Raw genomic sequence first — 20180 nt, 5'->3', positions numbered from 1 at the left:
AATCATCTGAGCTGAAAATAACCCACCTTGTTGCTCTCCTCCCTTTTGTATCAGTTTATGGTCATTGCTGCTGACAAGTTTTGTGTTGGAAGGGTGCTTAATTTGTACCAAAATAGCCACTTAGCACTAGCTATATTCTAATAGCATATTAGAAGGTGTTCCCTGGCACTCTGATGTCTCCTCTATATTGAGGGTACTCTCTTTGTACCTTGTGAAATCAGATTCGTTTTCAGTAGTATTCTTAGGGCAAAAAGCATATCTCATTTCCTTCCATTGTGTTTTCCTGATGCAACTTATTTTAATTTAGTCTCTGCACTTGCTGTTGGCCTTGTTTTGTCTGGGATAGAGTTAATTTTCTTCCTAATAGCTGGTAGGGTGTTGTGTTTTGAATTTAGAGTGAGAACTAATGCTAATAACACACTGAGTTATTGAGGAGTAGTGTTTACACTGAGTCAAGGACTTCTCAGCTTTCATTATGATCCTGCTATCACAGAGCCTGGAGGCTCACAAGAAGCTAGGAGTGAACACAGCAAGGATAACTGATCTAAACTGGTGAAAGGGATATTCCATACCATAAAATGTCATGTGGAACAATGAAACTGACAGGGAGGCCATTGATGCTTGGGAACTGGCTGGGCATCAGTCAAATGATGGTGAGCAATTACTTTGTGCGTGATTTGCTTGTCTTATTCTTTGTGTTATTGTTTTCCTGTTCATGTTCATGTTCCTTTCCCTTTTCCCTTTTCCCTTTTCCCTTTTCCCTTTTCCCTTTTCCCTTTTCCCTTTTCCCTTTTCCCTTTTCCCTTTTCCCTTTTCCCTTTCCTTTTCCCTTTCCCTTTTCTTTCCCTCCTATGAAACTGTCCTTATCTCAACTTGGAAGTTCTTTCACTTTTCAATTTTCTCCCTCATTTCACTCTGGGGTGGAGGAGAGTAAGTGAATGGCCCTGCAGTATTTAGCCAAGTTAAGCCACAACAGCCATTTGCATAATGCTACATCTTTCCTTTCATCCTCAGACAAATTAAACAAAATTGATTTTGTTCTAGTAGTGATATAATACTGTTCCAGAGTCCTTACATTCAAGTGGGATTCATCTCTTTAAACATCCCCCCAGAACGTCTGGATGCTGAAACATCTTACAATTCACTCTATTTACAAGGGCTCCAAAAGGAATACCTCTTATTTTATTGTGTTGGCCTGAGATGTCAGAGGACAACGTTGGTGGTATGACAGTGGAGGCTGGAACTTCCTACTAATATTCCATTACATTTTGATGCCATGTGAGAGATGGCAGCTGAGGGCAGTCTAATAATTTGGTGTCTGACTTGAAAATACATATGAAGCAAAGGTGTTTCGCTGAATTCCTCCACATAGAAAAGATTGTACCCTGTAACATTCACTGATGATTTATGAACATTGATGGCGACAAAATAGTGGCTGTAGCACAGTGAAGTGATATGTGGTGTGTTTCAGCAGCGGTGACAGTGACATGAAAGAAGCCACTGGCTAGCCATGCAAACTTTTATGAGTGTGGCATGCGGGCTGTTTTCATTACTGGTGAAAATGTATATGAAATGATGGTGACAATGTGGAAAAATAGTGTTTTGTAGCTGAGAATTTGCTTTAACAAATAGTGTCATTGTGCTCTTTTTATCTGTTGTAGTTTTCCATGGAAATAAATCAGAGGCATTGCTTTGGGAGCAACCTACATGGAACTACACGTCTTACTGCTGCAATTCATAAACAGAATATTGACAAATTCCTCAGATTATAATTATAACGATCTGAAAAATCAAATGGCAAGAGTTTGAGATGGGACTAGTTCACATGTTGGAGTTGAAGTCAAAGAAGTCTGGACAAATGGTGCTGAGTCATGTATATAATAATTTCTTCAACAACTGCTTCCCATATTTGCATGTTCAACTTTGCTAGGGAAACTTTTCTCAGTATATTTCATGGACTCAGATGTCAGATCAAGGGAGAAACATTCACTACAACCAGAGGTTACAGAGCTTAACAGACCTACAAATTAACTTCAAGCTGTCGTTTGGTCTTAGATATGGTGAGCTTAAGCTTATGGTCTTTTTTAATTTAGAAAGACTAACAGGGAAAAATGACATGCAGAGTGACAGTCTTACAGAACTCTAGGAATGGATATTTTATATGTTGAAACTATGTCTGTACCATTTTGAATAAAGGCAATTATATTCATATCTGGCTGAAAATTAACCTGTAATCTGCTAGGATGTGATGTGTATATTGAACAACTGCTAGGGGCAAAGATCTGAAGTTTTTGTTGTTTGCAGAGATCATATCTAGCTCTTCTGTGCCTCTAATTCTAAACTTCTTGCACCTTGAGTACTGCATTCAGTTTTGGGCCCCTAACTACAAGAAAGACATTGAGGCCTAAGGAATCTGGAGCACAAATCTTATGGAGAGCAGCTGAGGGAACTGGGGTTGTATAGTCTGGAGAAGAGGAGGTTCAGGAGAGACCTTATCGCTCTCTACATCTACCTGAAGGGAGGTCGTGACAAGGTGAGTATTGGCCTCTTCTGCTGCATAACTACTGATAGGCTGAGAGGGAATGGCCTCAAGTTGCACCAGGGGAGATACAGGTTGGATAATAGGAAAAATTTATTCTCTGAAAGTGTGGTCAGGTACTAGAATGGGCTGCCCAGGGAGGTGATTGAGACACCGTCTCCAGAGATGTTCAAGAAATGTTTAGATGCTGGGGCATGGTTTAGTGGGGAAATATTGGTGGTAGGTGGATGGTTGGACTTGATGATCTTGGAGGTCTTTTCCAACTTTGGTGATTCTATGATTCTGTGATTCTAAAAGAACAGTTGCTGCAGTTTTCCCAAATCTTTAAAAACTTGAGGTGGACTATGAAGAATGTAAAATTGACTTTGAATAGATTTCAATGGAGAATGCAGTGATATGTTTGCCAAATACTAAATGTGAAAGTGTTATGTTGAAATCTCACATGGAAATACATATAACAATGTGAAAACTGTGAAGGAATCATTAGTATATTTAGCATTTAATATATTTTTTCAGGCTCTCTGTCAATATTTTGGATGTTATTTAGAGTTCTTTTAATATTATTATTTTTTTAATGAAGAAATTACACCTCGGAGTGAGAAGTGTATTTAGTACATGATTTTGGGGTTTCACTTGCTGCACAAAGCTTAATTAATGGTTCAGAAAAAACAGACTTTCTCTGCTCCGGCAAAGAATTAACCTGAGTTTTGAGAAAAGAGTTTAATAGAGCGGTACAAAATACTACTTCAGTATTCCTTCCCAACCAGTTATTTGTGCAGATGTGAATTAACGAACTGTTATAAAAGTGGTGTGATTTCTGTCTTCTCATTTAAAGAGCGATGATGGCCAACATTTCTTATAGTGCTTTACCATTAAGAAATATTAGTGTACTAATTAAAAATCATTGCATAACTTTTAAGAATAAACTTCTTAAAATTATTAGGAAAGGTGGAACTTTATTCCTTGTGAAAAAGAAGCATGATTGTTCTTCCTCAGACATTATCTGAATCTGCTAGAACTGCTCACATCAGAAAGACCAATGGCTGGAAATGTTGATATTACTAGAAGTACTGTCATAGATGTTTAGAGAAATGTAATTGTTTACTTATAAGCATTTGTTTATACATTCTGCTGTAGTTGAAGTTATATCACAATATTTCTGCAGAAACAAATTTTGATGTCTGAAACTAGAGTTCTGTTTCCTTTCTATGGCAAGATTCTAGGTATTGATACTAGTCTCACTGGGTGTCATGAAATCACGAATCTTTCTTTCTGGACGTATGCATCAGGTAGGCATTTAATTGGCATTTCTCTTTAAAAAAAAGTAGCTGCCTTAATGTCTAATGACTGATTTGCCCTTCATGATACATAAATTGGTAGTAGCTTTTTTTTATATACAAAGAAATACTCATTCCCATAGAGAAACCTTTTTCTCTTTCCTGAATGAAATGACACAGATCTACAGTTTTCTGAGCCAAGCTTATAAAAGGTTGTTACAAACGGAGCACAATTGTGGGAGGTAGGGATCTCAAATTCTAATTTAGGCATTCTTTGAGGTAAAGAACTTGTGATGCTCACTTTCAACTGTCCGAACACTCTTATGTTTTTGAGATATAGGCTAACATAGAGACTAGGAGGCATATAAGCTTATATGATTCTCTGTACAGGGTTAGATATCATTCAGTTTTGCTATTGCTTTGTGTTTGTAAATGTTTTAAAATATAATGCCTTGTGTAAGAGCTAAATCTTTTCATAGCTTAAGTAGTTCTAGTAAAATAGCAGATTTTCCCTAATCATTTTAATTACAAAAAGCAATTGATAATCTCTCTCTTCTTTGGACAGAGAGAGCTTTTGATTTACATTTCTGTGCATCTCATTCTTTTTCTGAAAGCCTGTGTACACTACAAAAAATTGAAATATTTTTCTTCATAGGAGCAGCATACATATAGGCACACAGAAACTTCAGTGTCATTATGGCTCTATCCTTTTGAAAGCCTACTTTAAAAAAAAATAAGGACCTAGTATTTCTAAAGTCCTTAAGAAGGGAAAGAAGCTGCTGCAGACTTAGTTGAAGTGGTATGACAGTATTCCATTACACATTTGCCATTTGATTCTCCTGAGTAAAGCTTCACTATAATTGAACTCTACATGTTTTGCACTTTGTGAACTCAACTGGTACCTCATGCTTTTCTGAAGGATGTAAATGTATTTAAACACTCACAGGTTATGCAGTTTGTGAAAATGGTACCGAACAGCTATCTATGGATGTACTCTAGAATATTTGTGTTTCAGATCATCTCATACTTTGCTGCTTCATAGCAAATATGTAGGAGGGGCATGAAGGGATGATAAATACATAGCAGAGAAGCTCAGCGAAATCTTTCCATTGGCATTTAGCACTGAGACTCCAACACCTGATGCACTTCTGTAGTAGATAGACTAGAATATGTAGGTCAGTTTGAAGTAACTACATCAAAAGTATTGCTTCAGTCAGGCATATTAGACAGACTAGACTTGACTCAGTGTCAAGTGGTGGACAATAAGCCACCAAAATTTTGGACATGTTTAGAAAAGTTAGTGAGATTATTCTTAGAAACAAAGAACACCCGAATGGAGAGTACAGAGTACATAACTGGTGTACCCATACCCTGAGTCTCATGTGTAGTTTGGTCTAGATATCTAAGGAAGGGTGTAGCAGAGTTGAAAGAAGTGTGGAGAAAAACAAGTAAAATATTTGAAGTGATAGAGCAGATGCCTTCTGTAGACACACTAAAAAGCTGGGAGACTTAATTTAGAAGCAGAGAAGGCTGTGGGAGAATATGACAGAAGGTAGATAAGTCATAAACTGAATACACAGAATTTGTTCACAAAATACCACAATATTAGGCCCCTGGGAACTTGAAATCAGTTGAGGTTTTATTTAAAGCTGGTGAAATGAAGTTCTTTACACAGTGAACTTCAGAAACTGGGGTCATTGGAGAAGGTGGAAGCAGCCAGTACTGGAAGGTTTATGAAGGGGTAAAGCTCTCACAAATGAGCCCTTAACCCTTTTAAGGCTGGGCAGAGTTGTATCAACTGACAATATTCATAAAACCATTCTGTACACTGAGGATGCGTATAAGGGGATTGAACTGCAGAAAGTGGCCAAGTTATGTGCTCTCTTTGAATGTCAACTATTGAATATTGCACGAGTACACTCTTTCCTCTGAAGGAAATTTACTAAGTATCCTCATTTTTGTCCAGCCAAAGAGTTTTGCATGTGGTTTCTTTCAGAGTATGTCCAAACTGCTCTTTAAACAAGACTGAAATTTTTGTGTCTTTATGAATGAGGATTGAATATTCCTTTGCAATACCCAGGCTACCTCATCCAGTGTGGAAGTATTGAATGATTCCTATGCAGAAAACAAAACAGCATACAGGTTCTGCTAAGTCTGATCAAGAAACAATGAGGTGATATGTCCTGAAAAATTCAGTCATTGCTAAGAATTCAGTACAATTCGTTCAAAATAGTGGAATTAGTGATATCTTGACTGAATGGAGAAAGAAACTTGTACGGTTTTGTTTCTGCAGACAGTAAGATAAGTAACAGTTATGGACTAACATCACTGGTAGCAATGTACAGCAAATTAATGAGAAAGCAAAGTGTCAACAGACTTCTGGGCATACAATAATAACAAACATAGTAGAAGAGGAATCCAATATCACATCTTATGCCATTTACTTATTTGCCAACTTACGTTTCCACAGGCCACTGAAAGCAATAGCCGCTTGGTTATGGCAGAAGGTTACATATTATAAAATATTTTAGTGCTTCTTTCCAGAGTCAGAAGTACATATATAAATGAATTAGAGAATTAATAGAAGGGTGCAGGAAACCTTAAAATCCTTGCTTCTAAGAGATTATAGTGAAAAATAATAAACAGATATCAAAGAGAAAAGGTGTGTTTGAACTACTTCCACCTGTTAAGTATAATAATCTCTCTTTCATTTTGAACAGTTTTGAAGCATCAAACACCTTGTGAATTTCTTACATATCTGGGCTTTGGAAGCCTGATGTTGTACAGGGTAAATATTTAAATCTTTAAGGTGGGTACTGATGTGAGTGGAGAATACAAACATAACAACTATGCATTGCAATAAATGATAAAGTGAGATTGTTGAGTTTTAGCAGTGCAAGAATTACATGACATTAGCAGTATCCAATAGGTCTTGGATGGAGAAATCTTAGTAAAGGCTTTCTGTTCAGACATGGTTTTATAAGTAACATACGTTATTCAGGTGTGGATATATGATGAGATTTTTTAGACTGTTGCATTATTCCAATATTAACTTTAGCATATACCTTTGATAGTGATAACTCCCAATTTATGCAGTGACTATGGTTATGGTCAACTGAGTAACCCATGAAAAGAATTCCACATGATGATTTAAAAATAGTCAAATATTCTAATTTTTTTCACATAATTATGTGAAAAAATATATAAATACAATTTTATATTACTTAAGAAAATAGTTTTTATTCAGGAAACTTACATAAGACACTGAATGAATTGAACATATATATTTTAATGACAAGCAAACAGCAATAAAATTAGGAACACGTTAAAGTTTGTCCTGCATATCCCTAAAAGAATACTGAAAAATAATTCAAGAGAATTGTTTTCTAAAACCTATTGTGTATTTGTTTAGATTTTATAGAAAATAATGATCACATGAAGCACACCGCATCAATTAGGTTTATAGAAACAAAACACTGTGTTAATAGTAATATGCAAGTAAATTAACTGTTATCTCACACTCTTAAATGTATTAGTAGTAATATTAAACTTCAGTGTAACTGAAAGTACTGCTAAATTTAAAGCAAATATCTGATTTTTAAATTGACATTAATTGAAGCCCCAATCTCTCTCTCCCTACCTCTGTAATCGATTAGGTTTGAATACTTACACAGCAAATCTCTGAAGTCATTTCAGACCCAGCGTTTGTGTGCAGAAAACATTACATAAGTCATTTCAAATACTAAAAAAAAATAGAGAAAATTTAATTGTGGATTAGAAAAAATCGTTGAATAAATTATATTTATTATATTTTCTGAATGATTTCCTCTTTAATAAGCAGACACGCCAGTAGAAAACAGCCATTGGAATATCTATTATCTCTTCATCCTTTTATCCTCTTGCAATTCTCTTGGGGAAGCATACATGTATATGCTGCATGAAATGTTATTAACTGACATTAAGTCTCTCATCCCCTTAGGCCGTGGATTTTTTCCTGCTACTTTACTGACCATTAAGCAGCTCTTGTGGATGTGATCTGGAAATTATTGTATTTATACCTTATAGAGCACATGTATTAAACCGCTCATTAGGTTTTGATATTACATGACTTCATAAGCCTCATATGAGCTACAGCAGCAATTATGTTTTAGTATAATGATGTGAAAAGGACAAACTATTGGTTCTTTAAATGTGTGCCGAAGTCTTTTAAAATATTATCTGTCATCTCTAAGGTGTCTGTTTTTAACTCTTCTTCATGTCATAACTAAGTATGATTAAGGACAAAGTAAGACTGCCTGCTTTGAGTGCTGTCAGAAGCCACAGGGAACCTTTTTGCTCCGGCTGACTTGCACTGGTGGAAGGCAATACTTTGTGGCTTGTGCTTTGAGAGGGAAAATTAAGATGGTGCTACATGTCCAGACATGCCTCTGAAGAATGTTGGAAAGTTGACTATCTAAGTTTGTGCAGCAAAGGATTTGCTGATAGATAGCATGAGAGGTAGCATGGTGAGAAGGAAATTATACCTATTGCACAGATACCTCAGCTGCATTCTCCACCAATTATTTTGAAAATATTTTGCTGTTTGTACCCTTCTTCTTTATAACAGCACCAGCAGAGCACCAACTAGAATGCATCTATCTCCTTCTTACTTTCCAGTTTTTCTCAGGTGTCTTAGATCAGAAGATTTCAACCAATTTTAATATTCATTCTATTTAAAACATTGTCTTTTTTTCCCCCAAATCTTAAAGGCTCAAAACAGTTCCCCATGGGAAAACTAAAGACTGTACCAACACAAGAATCTCATTATCTTTTGCACCTGCACTTTCTGTCTATTTTTATATTTTATGATGCTGCAGTTCTTTCTACAGTCATACTGACTGCATTAAATTATGTAAAGGCAGAGTCTTGTGACACCTCTGAACCAACAGGCAGGAGAATACAAAATCTTTCTTTTGCTCTCACCCTGACTCAAAATTAAATTCCAAAAATTATATGCAAATAATATCACCACTCTCAGTTTAATGAATGGAATCAAAGAACGGCAAGGGCAAAGACGTAAGTTTTATCCTCTGCTAGTACTGAAGAATTAGCACTAGAATTAGTATGAATTTGCATTACTAAATGATCATTGAATGACATGATAACTGGGTGCAATTCAAGTTTGTTAATATTTCTAAACGATAGCATCGTTTTTTTTGCTTAAGGCTCAGGGCTGAACAAGGAGCACTGACTTCCCTGCCACAGACTTGCAAGGTGACCTTGACAAATCACAGAACATATCTGTACCTCAGTGTGAGACGGGAGAAATTAAAACATTTCCTAGCTCACAGAGGCATTGGTAAAGCTCAGTTAATCAAAGTCTTTCAAGATCTTTAGACAGAATAATCTAGATAAGAGCAAAGTATTATTATTCTTACTAAAGAGGACCTCTCCTGAGCACTTAATTTTTCATTTTATACAAACTTTTTTGCTTATTTACACTGTCAGCATACAGAGTGATAGATCCTTCTGACCTGATTTGTGTGAAGCTTGTCAAGATACAGATGTTTTTAGCACTATATCCCTGTTAGGATATGACACAATACATCATAACAGCTCCATCAGAGCCATTAGGGTGTAAGTTGTCAATGCATAATAAGATTACTATGCGTTATAGCAGGTGGTGCTCAAATAACACTGAAGCATGAACACTGTGGTAGCATCTAGAATCCCTTTGAATACTGGTGTTGCAATACCTTTCTAATGTATCTAGCATTATCTTTTTGTAGTAAAATATTTCTTGTTGTGCATGAAGAACTATTTTTTTGGTAAAATAAGTAACTGTTACATTTTTGTTGTTTCAGAAAACGTAGAGGTCTACAAATGTTTCTGTTTGCAAAAGAAGTTGTTTTTGTTTAAATGAAGGGCAAAGCCTGCCAACAACTCTGTAAATATTAGCCAAATATGTTCAAAGTTTTACTGTTAGAAAACCAGCCTGTAAGAAGTTTGGATTCAAAATGGCTATTGAAACAGTACTGTCAAAAGGTTCTATTTATAGATTTTATATACATACATATATAAATAAATGGAAAATGTTGTTTTATGCACAATATTAATGAGTATAATTGAGCCTGGAAAAATGAGACATTCAAATAATTTTAAGTTGGTGTCTGAAAAACTCTGCTGGTTTTCTATCTAGGAAAGACATCAAGGAAAAGAATCAGCAGAACTTGCAGAGAAAGACTCAATACTGCTAGGTTTGTACCTCCCTGTCAGTATAACCTATGAGCATTACCCATTCACTGGTGAATTTATGCTTCTCATGCATTTGTGAAGGATCTCTTCTTAAGGAGAACTGAAAAACTGGCTTATTGAGGATCACGATAAAGTCTGTAGCAGAACATAGAGGAAAAGTGAACTTTGCTGATATTTTCATATCATCACTATTAATCTGTAATTCAATGTGTGAAGCTTTTTCACATTATTGCATTATTCCTGAAATGCACTCCAAGCAGGCAAACTGGCAAGCTACAGTGACATACATACACATATGTAGATTTTGCATGAGGTCTTATATGTGCATTCACATCTGCCTGTATGGAAGCAGGTTGAGGTAGGTCTTTTATAAAGTGAGAGATGAAGGAAAAGTGCAGAATTCAAATGCTTACAATGTTTTCAAGCCTTTGCAGAGAAGAATGAGGTGAATGGCTTCAAAGAAAATTTTTCATATTTAGGCATTACTGCATCTTCAGTAGGTATGAGTCCTCCTAAACATGGAAGTTATAGCCTCTCCCAGTAAGATGTATAGTGACTGTGTGAGATGTATGATTTTCTTTCTGTGCAGTAGAGGCAACAGGCAGGGACTGACCTATGATCAGAAAAGTCCAATAAATTTTCCAGGAATATATATTCCAAATGATAAAAAATTGAGTAAGAAAAGGAAACAGTCCAGTCATTTTTCATAAATGTGTTGTTCAAAGACTTCCTCATAAAAAATCAAATATCTTTCTGGTACAGCAAAGAAAGGTAAATAAGATATGCATTCTGACACTTACACAGAATAACAAGCAGGAAACATGCTGTGGTCCTTGAAGAAGACATAGAGTACAAATAAATAAAAGAAAATACAGAAAAGGAAAGAAAAAATTAAAGAAAAAAGAAGAATGGGGAGGAACGTCAATGATATGACCCGTGGCATGAATACAGTCTCTTTCTGTTATTACAGCAAACAGAAAGAAGTTAGAAATAGAAATGCTTTCAAATAAAGGCTAACATGGGGGAAACAATAAACTGAAGGGAAGACTTGCTCATCTAAAAGACTATCTAACAAAATAACTTGGAAATAACCTTCATTGTTTTTTACTCAGGTTAGAGTAGAGTAGTTCACATGGAGGAGAGAAGTCAAAGATGAATTGAATTTGCTCAGGAACAAAATTTCCACTCATAAAAATGGGAGCTTGTACTGGAAAGAAAAAAAATATATGAAATGCTGGGAATGATCTAGACCAAGTAGCAAAGAGTGAGAGTTCTGAAAACAAACCTATCTTTGTTTCCTCCATGTAAAGTTTGTTAAAAAAAAGAAAAAAAAAAAAAAAGAAATGTTTAAGATCTAGAAGTCTTCTGCAAATGATATTAAAGGAGGCTATTCTTATAGATCTATAAAGCCAAAGGCTAAGTAATGGTGGAAGAAAAGGAGAAAAGTTTATTCTAACACCCTCCCATGCTGAGCAAGAACACTGAAGACCATATCTTTTCAAAAGCAACATTTGCTGAGACAGCAGGATTTTTTTTTCCAGAAATTAAATTCTTCTTTGCCCCCAGTACAAAGCTGAATATTTTTTCTTGGAAGGCTATTTCTGAGCCACAACCCCTAGACTGTTAGAAACCTTTTAATTTCCAGCCTAAACTTACTCATGAACAGTCTATATCTATTTGTTTTTGTGCCAGCACTGTCCTTTTGTGTTAATTGTACATCTATATCATGTAGCTATTTGTAGGTTATTTCGTATTTCAAAAGATAATATCAGTATTTTTAAAAGAAATCACCAGCTGAGATTCTGAGGATAAAATTAGTTGTTGCAACAGCTGTTTGATCATAAAGTTATTGTCTAAAAAGCTTATGAACACAATAAGATGTGATTTCACTTCACTTTAGGGGGAAATAACATGCTGTATCTTTTTATTACTTCTATTTATGACATTCAGTAATGAAATAGAGTTAAAATAATTTTCAGGAAAACAGAACTTGATTTAAGAATAAAACAGACTAGATGAAGTCTTTATTCATTCATTAAAGGCAAGAGGCTATTTTTCAACCTTTATTCAAGAAACTTGATGAAGTTTTCTTTTGGGTCTGGTTAATTGTTTGGCTACAGTATTTATCAGTATGACAACTGATTGACAACTGCATAACAACCAGCTACTTCAGAAGCAGATTTGCACAAGTGGATTTTTGAAGGAAGGAAATTGAAAGTGTCAAGCTGAGAGAATGAAGAGTGTCCAGGTCTATGCAAACATACTGTTGAGATTATACTGCTAGGTTGTAAGCCCTTCTGAGCAATGATAGTCCCTTTCCAGATGCCTGTGAGCATTACCTATCTTTAATGCATTAGTATATAGAAAACATACATGTTTTCTCTCTTTCCTCTTCAAAGGAAAAATGCAGAGTAAATTTCAGTCTGTCAGAATCTTTAGGAAACATTACAGGGATTTCCCTGCAGCACTTTCATTTCTATGCAGAACAAACTGAAGAGGTGCAAAGCAGTATATCAGAAATTCTGTTTCTTGGTTGTATGAAACTTCAGATTTACCTTCCTATTCTCATTATTAATTACCTGCAAACCCTCCAAGAACACTTTCTGTGCCACAGCTGGACACTTTTTTCTCTACCCTCATCTGCCAAAAGGTTGGTACTCTGTCAGAGATGAGCTGGTGTCTCATTTCTCTCTATCCCTCTGTTTTTTCTCTTGCGCATTCTGGCAGCGCAGGGCTCTTCTTTATTAACCTTTTCCAACTGAATAAGCCAGAACAACACATGACTTCTGACCTGAAGCAATACAGCCAAGTGAGTAGGCTGGCTATCTATTTGCACTGCCTTTCTACACGAGGTCCTTTTCCTCGGTAGACATAATGTACCAGAGATGTATTAGAGATAAGGATAATGTGTCTGTCTGCCTGTTCTCCCTATAGCTTTGGGAGACAAGCAGGATGAATATGAGAGTGCAGTGGTATGGGCCAAATGCAATGAGACTCCCACAAATATGGTGAGATAAAATGCTGTGGTGAGTATTGCTGTTTGTAATTCAGCTGATCATAAATGTAAACAGGATATAGTAGCTGTAAGAATAAAATGAATCTGAAGGTACTGGTAGCTACTCTGAAGCTTGTATTATTAACAAAAATCAGAAGCAAAGCGTTCACTGAAGTCCTGGTTTTCATGTACTTATATTTGGCAATGTTATTTTAATCTCCTGACCTTGTTTTATTTTTCTGTACTGTTTGTCTTCCCTGGAAATGTTTAACTTGCTAGGTTAAAATTAGCTTTGTGTTATGGAGATACTGTGCTAGGCTACTGGGATTTTTCTCTCCAAACTAACCTGATCTTTATCAGTTATTGCTCAACATCTGCATAGCTCTGTGTCTCTCTTACATCTAAACAACTATATTTGGTAGCTTGCCAGCTGATGGCAACAGTAACTTCAAATAAATTTGAGGAAAGTTTACATCCCACTCAATGCACTTTATTCAAGGCAATTTTTTTTCAAGTATGCTAAGCCTTGTGGGCTTAATCCTGCAGATGCTATTAAATAGGCCCAACTGCTAAGGAGTTGCCTCTTTAAAGCATTCTCTCCTTCATGTCTGCGAGACTCCAATACATTCCACAGAGAGGCTGTTGACATTCATTTTCTACCATTACTCCCACAGAACATGTAAGTTCAAAAAAAAAAAAAAAAAAAAAAAGAATAAACCTTTCCTGTATGTTAACTCTGTATCTTCCTAGCAGCAGAGGCATGTAGAAATAATGACAATTTTTAGCCTAAATAAGCTGCTAAAATACCTGCTCCACATGGTATTTCTTGTTTCTCCCCTGAAATTGACAAATGACAAATTAATTCCACCCCATGGTAACTTATGTATAAAACTACTTTGGAAATTAGCACAAAAGTACCTTTATCTTCTGTGAAAACATATTCTGAGAAATTTGTGATGGCATCTTATTGGCACAGTAATTAAGCATGATTGTTATCTTCATGAGCCCATGGGAAAAATCCACTTCTAAAGTGACCCTAAGTCTCGTGCCATATTTAGCTAGTCTTAGAAACATCTCTGTAAATTGACAATTCATTCTTCTATTCAGGCTTTTAATGTTACTATTGGCACTAAAAGGTTATTATTTAGGGGGTAAACACACTAACAATAAACAGTCTGATTCTTTCTTGATACACAGCTATAGCACTTCAATAGAAATTAAGAATATTAAAGTTCAAATGCTAACTCTTCTGAAGAAAAGTAGAAGTCTTACATAGATCATCATCTACATGGATGAACATATTGGAACCTTTGTAGTTCTGTAAGTTCCCCATGGAGTGTGAGTTTAATTCAATTGTATTCTGGATAATGAAGAGCAATTTAAATAAAATACACATAAGTTTAATTAATACAGACAATAGATTATTTAAATTTTGACTGTAGTTTTCTATTTTTATTTATGATTAAAATATGTTTAATTATTGTAGTATATAGTCGACATGAAATGAAATTCACATCTGTGTTGTGTATTATTCTGCTTATATAGCACAAACATTTGCAGATGTACACAGTGGTTAAAATAGCTCACAAAATCAAATTGATGATTGAAACATTGGATACTTCTCTTAGGCAAATAAAAGCAGAAAATGCCCAGAATGTATATGTCAGTCTTCCTAGAAAATATTCAAGTGGAGTCAAAGCATACATTGTTACTCATGAAGCAGTAAGAGCAGATCCTATTCTTCTTTTCCTTTTATCGTTATTCTTGTTTGTTGCAAACATTTCTTATTCCTGTGACCATTTTGGACTGATTTGGCAATCTCCCACTCTTGGGCTGCATGCTTAATCAAACAAGCAATGCTGCAAGAGCCAGCAGGCATGCTGGAATGAAGTGAGTTTTGTCACAGTACATACTCACAAGATCGGTTCCAAGGATGCTCAGCAGAAAGACAAAGATATTAAATGCAATTCGTATAGCGAAGATTTTCAAGTGCCCGCATGAAATTCCTTTAGAAGTGTACAGTTTCAGAAAACAGCCTTGAGTGTATAGAGACATTCATCACAAGATACTGTTCTTTGCCTCAGCCAGTTCCTTGGGGATCCAATTCCTAAGAAGATCAGCCCCTGGAAACTAAATATTTCAATTCAGTGCTTTTCTAGAGTTCTTTCTGCATTCATTCACCAGTGTCAGCTGTATACAAACACCATTAAAAGAACAACTAGATGGAAAATCTTAAACTTGTGAGAGAATCATAGAATCATTGAATGGTTTGGAATGGAAGGGACCTTTCAGACCAGCTACTTCCAACTCCCTGCTATAGACAGGGACACCTCCTTCTAGACCAGATTGCTCAAAGCCCCATCCAGCCTGGCCTTGAATACTTCCAGGAAGGGGCATCCACAGCCTCACTCGGCAACCTGTTACAGTGTCTCACCACCCTCACAGTAAAGAATTTCTTCCTAATATCTAATCTAAATCTGCTCTCTTCCAGTTTAAAATCCTTTCCTCTCATTCTGTCGCTACACTCCCTTGAAAAAGTCCCTCTCTAGCTTTCCTGTAGACCCCCTTCAGGTACTGGAAGGCTGTTGTATGATTCCCCCTGGAGCCTTCTCCTTTCCAGTCTGAAGAGCCCCAGCTCTCTCAGCCTGTTCTCTCAGGGGAAGTGCTCCAGCCCTCTGATCATCTTCATGGCCCTACCCTGGACCCACTCCAACAGCTTCACATCCGTCTTGTGTTTGGGGCTCCAGAACTGGATGCACTACTCCAGGTGAAGCAGAGTAGAGGGACAGAATCACCTCCTTTGACCTGCTGGTGATGTTCCTTAAGTATTTTCAGGAGCTAAGGCCAGGAATGTCAATCTACAGTGTAGGTGAATAGCACTAAGGCCATGCAGAAAGCCTGGTCCATCCAACCCTGGAAGACAAGGCTACCACTACCGCAGAATTCCTACATTTAAAGCAAACGATGAAGTGCATTTTCATAGATATTGAATGTTTAATGATTTCAAGTCTCATGAGAGACTGCATGCAGTAGAGGCATAAGCAAGTCATGAAAGCTGATATGAAGCAAGTAGGCTAAAATGCACAAATTGTCTAATTCTCATATCATTCTGATATATCCAGGCCAAGAATTGGAAAGGATGCTGAAGAATAGTTTCTTTTCCATTTTTTTTTCCCTTGGAAACAAGCTCATTTTTATAGCAACATGTCTGATCTCACCATTCAAAACGGAGAATATCCCAAGGTAACTAGATTCTCTCATGAGATGTTGCAACTGAGTAAATTGAAGTGGATAGAAATTTCATCTTGATTTACGAGAGTTGTCATGCTTTTTTAAAATTAGGAGGCAAACAACCAGGATCTACCACTTGATTTATTATTGGTAGGAAGTCTAAAACTATTGGCACATATCATCTAGCAGCAATGAACATTACAAATTAAAGCCTGTCTTTTTAGAAAGAGATTGGGAAGACGAGGTTCTGAAGCTCATAGCAATAAAATAGTGTCTGATGTTACATGATGTTACTGATACAGCAGACCTTTTGTGAAACTTTTTGCAAATTGTTTTGAATTTATATGAATTTTGGGAGTTTATGCCAGTAAAAACAAAACAAAACAAAACACTTGAGTTTGTTATTAGATTGTTCTTTGAGGGGGGTTGGGTAAGGGGTGAGGTAGCTATCTCTAGAACGCCATTTTTCATCTGTCTCATATAAACTGGTTTAAACTTGATACTTCTTTTTTTGTGTGTGTCAAAAACATTCAAAATCTTTAAGCACCCTCTTTTTGTACTAATTTGCCATAACTTCAGGGAAACCAAAATTTGCTTGAATTTTTGAGGAGAGATTAATTTTCTTATGCTTGATTATCTCCCTGTCATAGCAACCAATGTTTTCTAAAAGTTACAAACTCAAAAACATAAATATCATATATTTATGTTATGTTATAAATTGGATTAAAAACATAACTACTTTCTACGAGCTCTACATGAGAGTATTCCTACAAACAGAAATAAAGAAAAACAAAATTTACTGTGGGATTCCCTTGTATGTGCCCTCCTGAGACACATTTTCAGTGCAGTGATGTTGCCAGTGAGAATGTAATTTAGTTTATTCTCCTGAGTTAAAATCCATACAGCAAGTTTAAGCATTGCCTGCAAGCAAACATGAGGAGGAATTTTTTATGGTTGTTTTCCATAACATAGGGAAGTATTTTAGATATTTTTAATCATTATTTCAGGTTGGAGGAAAGTTTAATACTAAAGAAGTAGGCATATAATTCTATGAAAATCTGAAAACTTTAAAAATTAAAGTAAAACAAAACAGAAATTCAAATTTGATATTTTATCCAAACTGGATAATAAATAAAATGTGCTATTAACAGCTGAACATCAAAAGAGATTTTAACATTCACTCTGTTCCAGCTTGCTGAGGCAGCAATTTAGGCACTATGTACTTTGGATCATTTATTACATGATTCTGTCTTCTATCTTATTCTCCAGTGGCATAACATCAAAATATACTGCTATAATAAATGCAAAGTATGTATATAAGAAATGTCCTCTAATGTTTTCAGGACTTCTATAAACTTCATAGAATGAAGTCTTTGCATAGACATTTTGTCTGCTGTGACAGCCACACTAAATCAGTCCAGAAGATGGGGTCAATAGCATGTTAAGCATTTTAAGCAAAAGAGCAAAGATCTTATTTCTGATTGTAAATAAAACTATGTTTCTTGTTTTAAACCACCAGCAGTAAGGACATCCCCATCCTACAGGAAAAAGGTATTAGCTTAATGAAGCTGTCCAAAGAAGAAATTAAAGTAAAATTATTGTTATTATAAATCCAAGATGGACATTTAGAGTATCCCTGCTGCTACATGTGCAGTTAGCCCTTTGGAGTTTTAGTGAATTGTTGTCACAGTGTACAAAGCTGGAAAGAAGTGGCAAATACTGGAGTTTTATCAAAATATTTATCCCAGAGAATATTTTTAAAGTTTAATTGGCAACACATAAAAATCTTGATAGGTTAATTAAAGATCAACATTTTGCTCTGAAGTAAATTAGGTGCCTTAAACTGCCAAACAAACAGTGAATGTATTCTGCATGGCAACTGTTTAGCATGTTTGTTGTTTATCCATTAAGAGCTAAACGAACACTGTAAAATATTTCTGTGCAATTTTGATTTCAGTATTCATTTTCTGTCCATTTTGCATGTATTTTCTACAGAGGCTTGAGCAAGCAGGCTTTTTTTGGCATCATTTTACAGAATATGTGACATTTATTCCTGTACAAAGGAAATACAGAAACATCACACCTAAGTACAAATCTGATTCAAAAAATAGCTTTTGTGTTATTAAGGGTTTAGTGTAAACACTCAAGAGACTGCAGTCTCTTCAAATGGATTAACACTACCTACTGTGGTGACAGTTTGATGCCTTGAGATACAAGAGGAGGTTAAGAGATGCATATCACTTCTAGAAATGAACAACAGCTGCATCCAGGCTTCTCCCTGAAAATGGGTGACTTCTCCAGACACGGAGGTAAGAACGCCATGCATTGACCCTTACCAGTGAATTCACAGTTTTTCAGTGTTGCAGTGGCTGTGGAATGGGGAAAATTGATAGTCCATGAAAATGCAGAGGTGATAAGTAATAATGCAAAAGCAATTAAAAGCCATGTATCGGACTTTTTTTTTTTTTTTTTTTTTTTTTTTTCCCCTCTACAAGGTCATAGGAATCCTACATGCAAAGATATTACAAACTAATGAATGAAAAATGAATTGTGTTTTCAGGAAAGATATTCCATAACAAGCTAATTTCAGAGGCTATGAATCCTTGAAAAGTTATGTGTCTAGAAAGGATGAGAAATAAAGTGTTTTAAAATTCCTTAATATTTTTATCTACTGCACTGACTCAAGAGGTTAAAAACCTACTAGAAACCATAATCAGAGACCAGAAAAAAATATCTGGAAATCTGAACTCTTCCACTTAAATTCATGAAGCTCAGAATTCTATTGAGATGGACAAATCCCTGATAGAAGCTGTTTGCAATACATCTAAGGGAATAAAACAAATAAATCCAGGAAATCTAGATATACTCTTCCACATCCTGAAAGCAGAATCAGCTAGACTGGATGAATACATTGCTAATTGTGAATTATTCATCTCACTCTAGCAATCAGTTACATGCACATTAAACATTAAAGGCCTAGATTCGCAAGGAGAGTTTAGACTCATAAATACCTCTTCAGGCAACCTAGGCTGACATTTAAATGCTAGTAGTGTTCATCCTTCCTTCTTCTGCTTCCTACCTTTTCATAGATGCTTTAAACTGCAAGTTGTTGAAAGACATCAGAATAACTTCCAAAATTTTAGCAGCAAGGAGTTAGCATATACCTGTTTTATTGCCTTTCCATGTCAAAGTTCACGTGATAAATACTCTCTTTTCACAGTTCTGGTATCTAGTTTGTGATATTACAAGAGAGACACTCTGAAACTCTTTCACTAAAATATTTTAGCAGTAGCTTAACGCCTAGAAGCTGGTTTTCTGTAGTCCTACCTGAGTACTAATATAGGGTGCAGAGTCAGTCTCTTATACTGTTGGTGGTCGGATAAATATTTAGATACTACACAAACACAAAAATTGACTTCAAAAAGATAAATAGTTTCAGTTTCCTTGAATATCTTGAAATATCAGTCCTAATATCAATTCACCTTATAACTTCATGATGGTAAGGCAATTCTGATTCTTTTTTTGAGTGTTAACACTGAGTTTGGTACCACCACTTGGTTTGCAGGGTGTACCAGCTGATATAATGGTTTAGTGATTCCCACTAATCATTTTACAACTTGTGGTTCTAGTTCCCCAATAAACAAGAGGGCTGAAACGTCATCTAAGGTGTACTTCTACCAACTGTCTGGGAGTGACTTGACTTTCTCACTTACTCAAAAGAAGTCTCAAGCACCTTTGTTTATATAGAGGCTATGGACAGCAAGGGGAGACCAAGCCTTCACAGTAGACCAGGATTGAGCTTTTGTATATTTTTTTTAGTGCTACTTATGCCCACAAATATATATTAAAATGACTTATTTAGGTCGAATATCATATTGATGTTACTTATCTCTAAAATACGGTT

At 35.8% G+C, this 20180-nt stretch overlaps 2 long non-coding RNA genes across 3 annotated transcripts in view; both read left to right on the top strand.

Moving 5' to 3' along the window:
- Positions 1-14475, top strand: part of LOC101751662 — a 33370-nt gene extending 18895 nt beyond the window's left edge. For both annotated transcript variants that reach the window (XR_006938680.1, XR_006938679.1), the window contains one exon: positions 1662-14475. This is a non-coding gene — a long non-coding RNA (uncharacterized LOC101751662). The remainder of the gene's footprint in view (positions 1-1661) is intronic.
- Positions 14476-18464: 3989 nt separating this feature from the next.
- The window catches only part of LOC124417806, a 38630-nt gene continuing 36914 nt past the window's right edge, over positions 18465-20180 (top strand). The window contains exon 1 of the long non-coding RNA XR_006938681.1: positions 18465-18585. This is a non-coding gene — a long non-coding RNA (uncharacterized LOC124417806). The remainder of the gene's footprint in view (positions 18586-20180) is intronic.

Source organism: Gallus gallus, chromosome 3, assembly GCF_016699485.2.
Source record: "Gallus gallus isolate bGalGal1 chromosome 3, bGalGal1.mat.broiler.GRCg7b, whole genome shotgun sequence".
Taxonomy (NCBI): Eukaryota; Metazoa; Chordata; class Aves; order Galliformes; family Phasianidae; genus Gallus; species Gallus gallus.
Note: the sequence above shows the minus strand (reverse complement) of the source record. Positions and strands in the feature narration are given on the sequence as shown.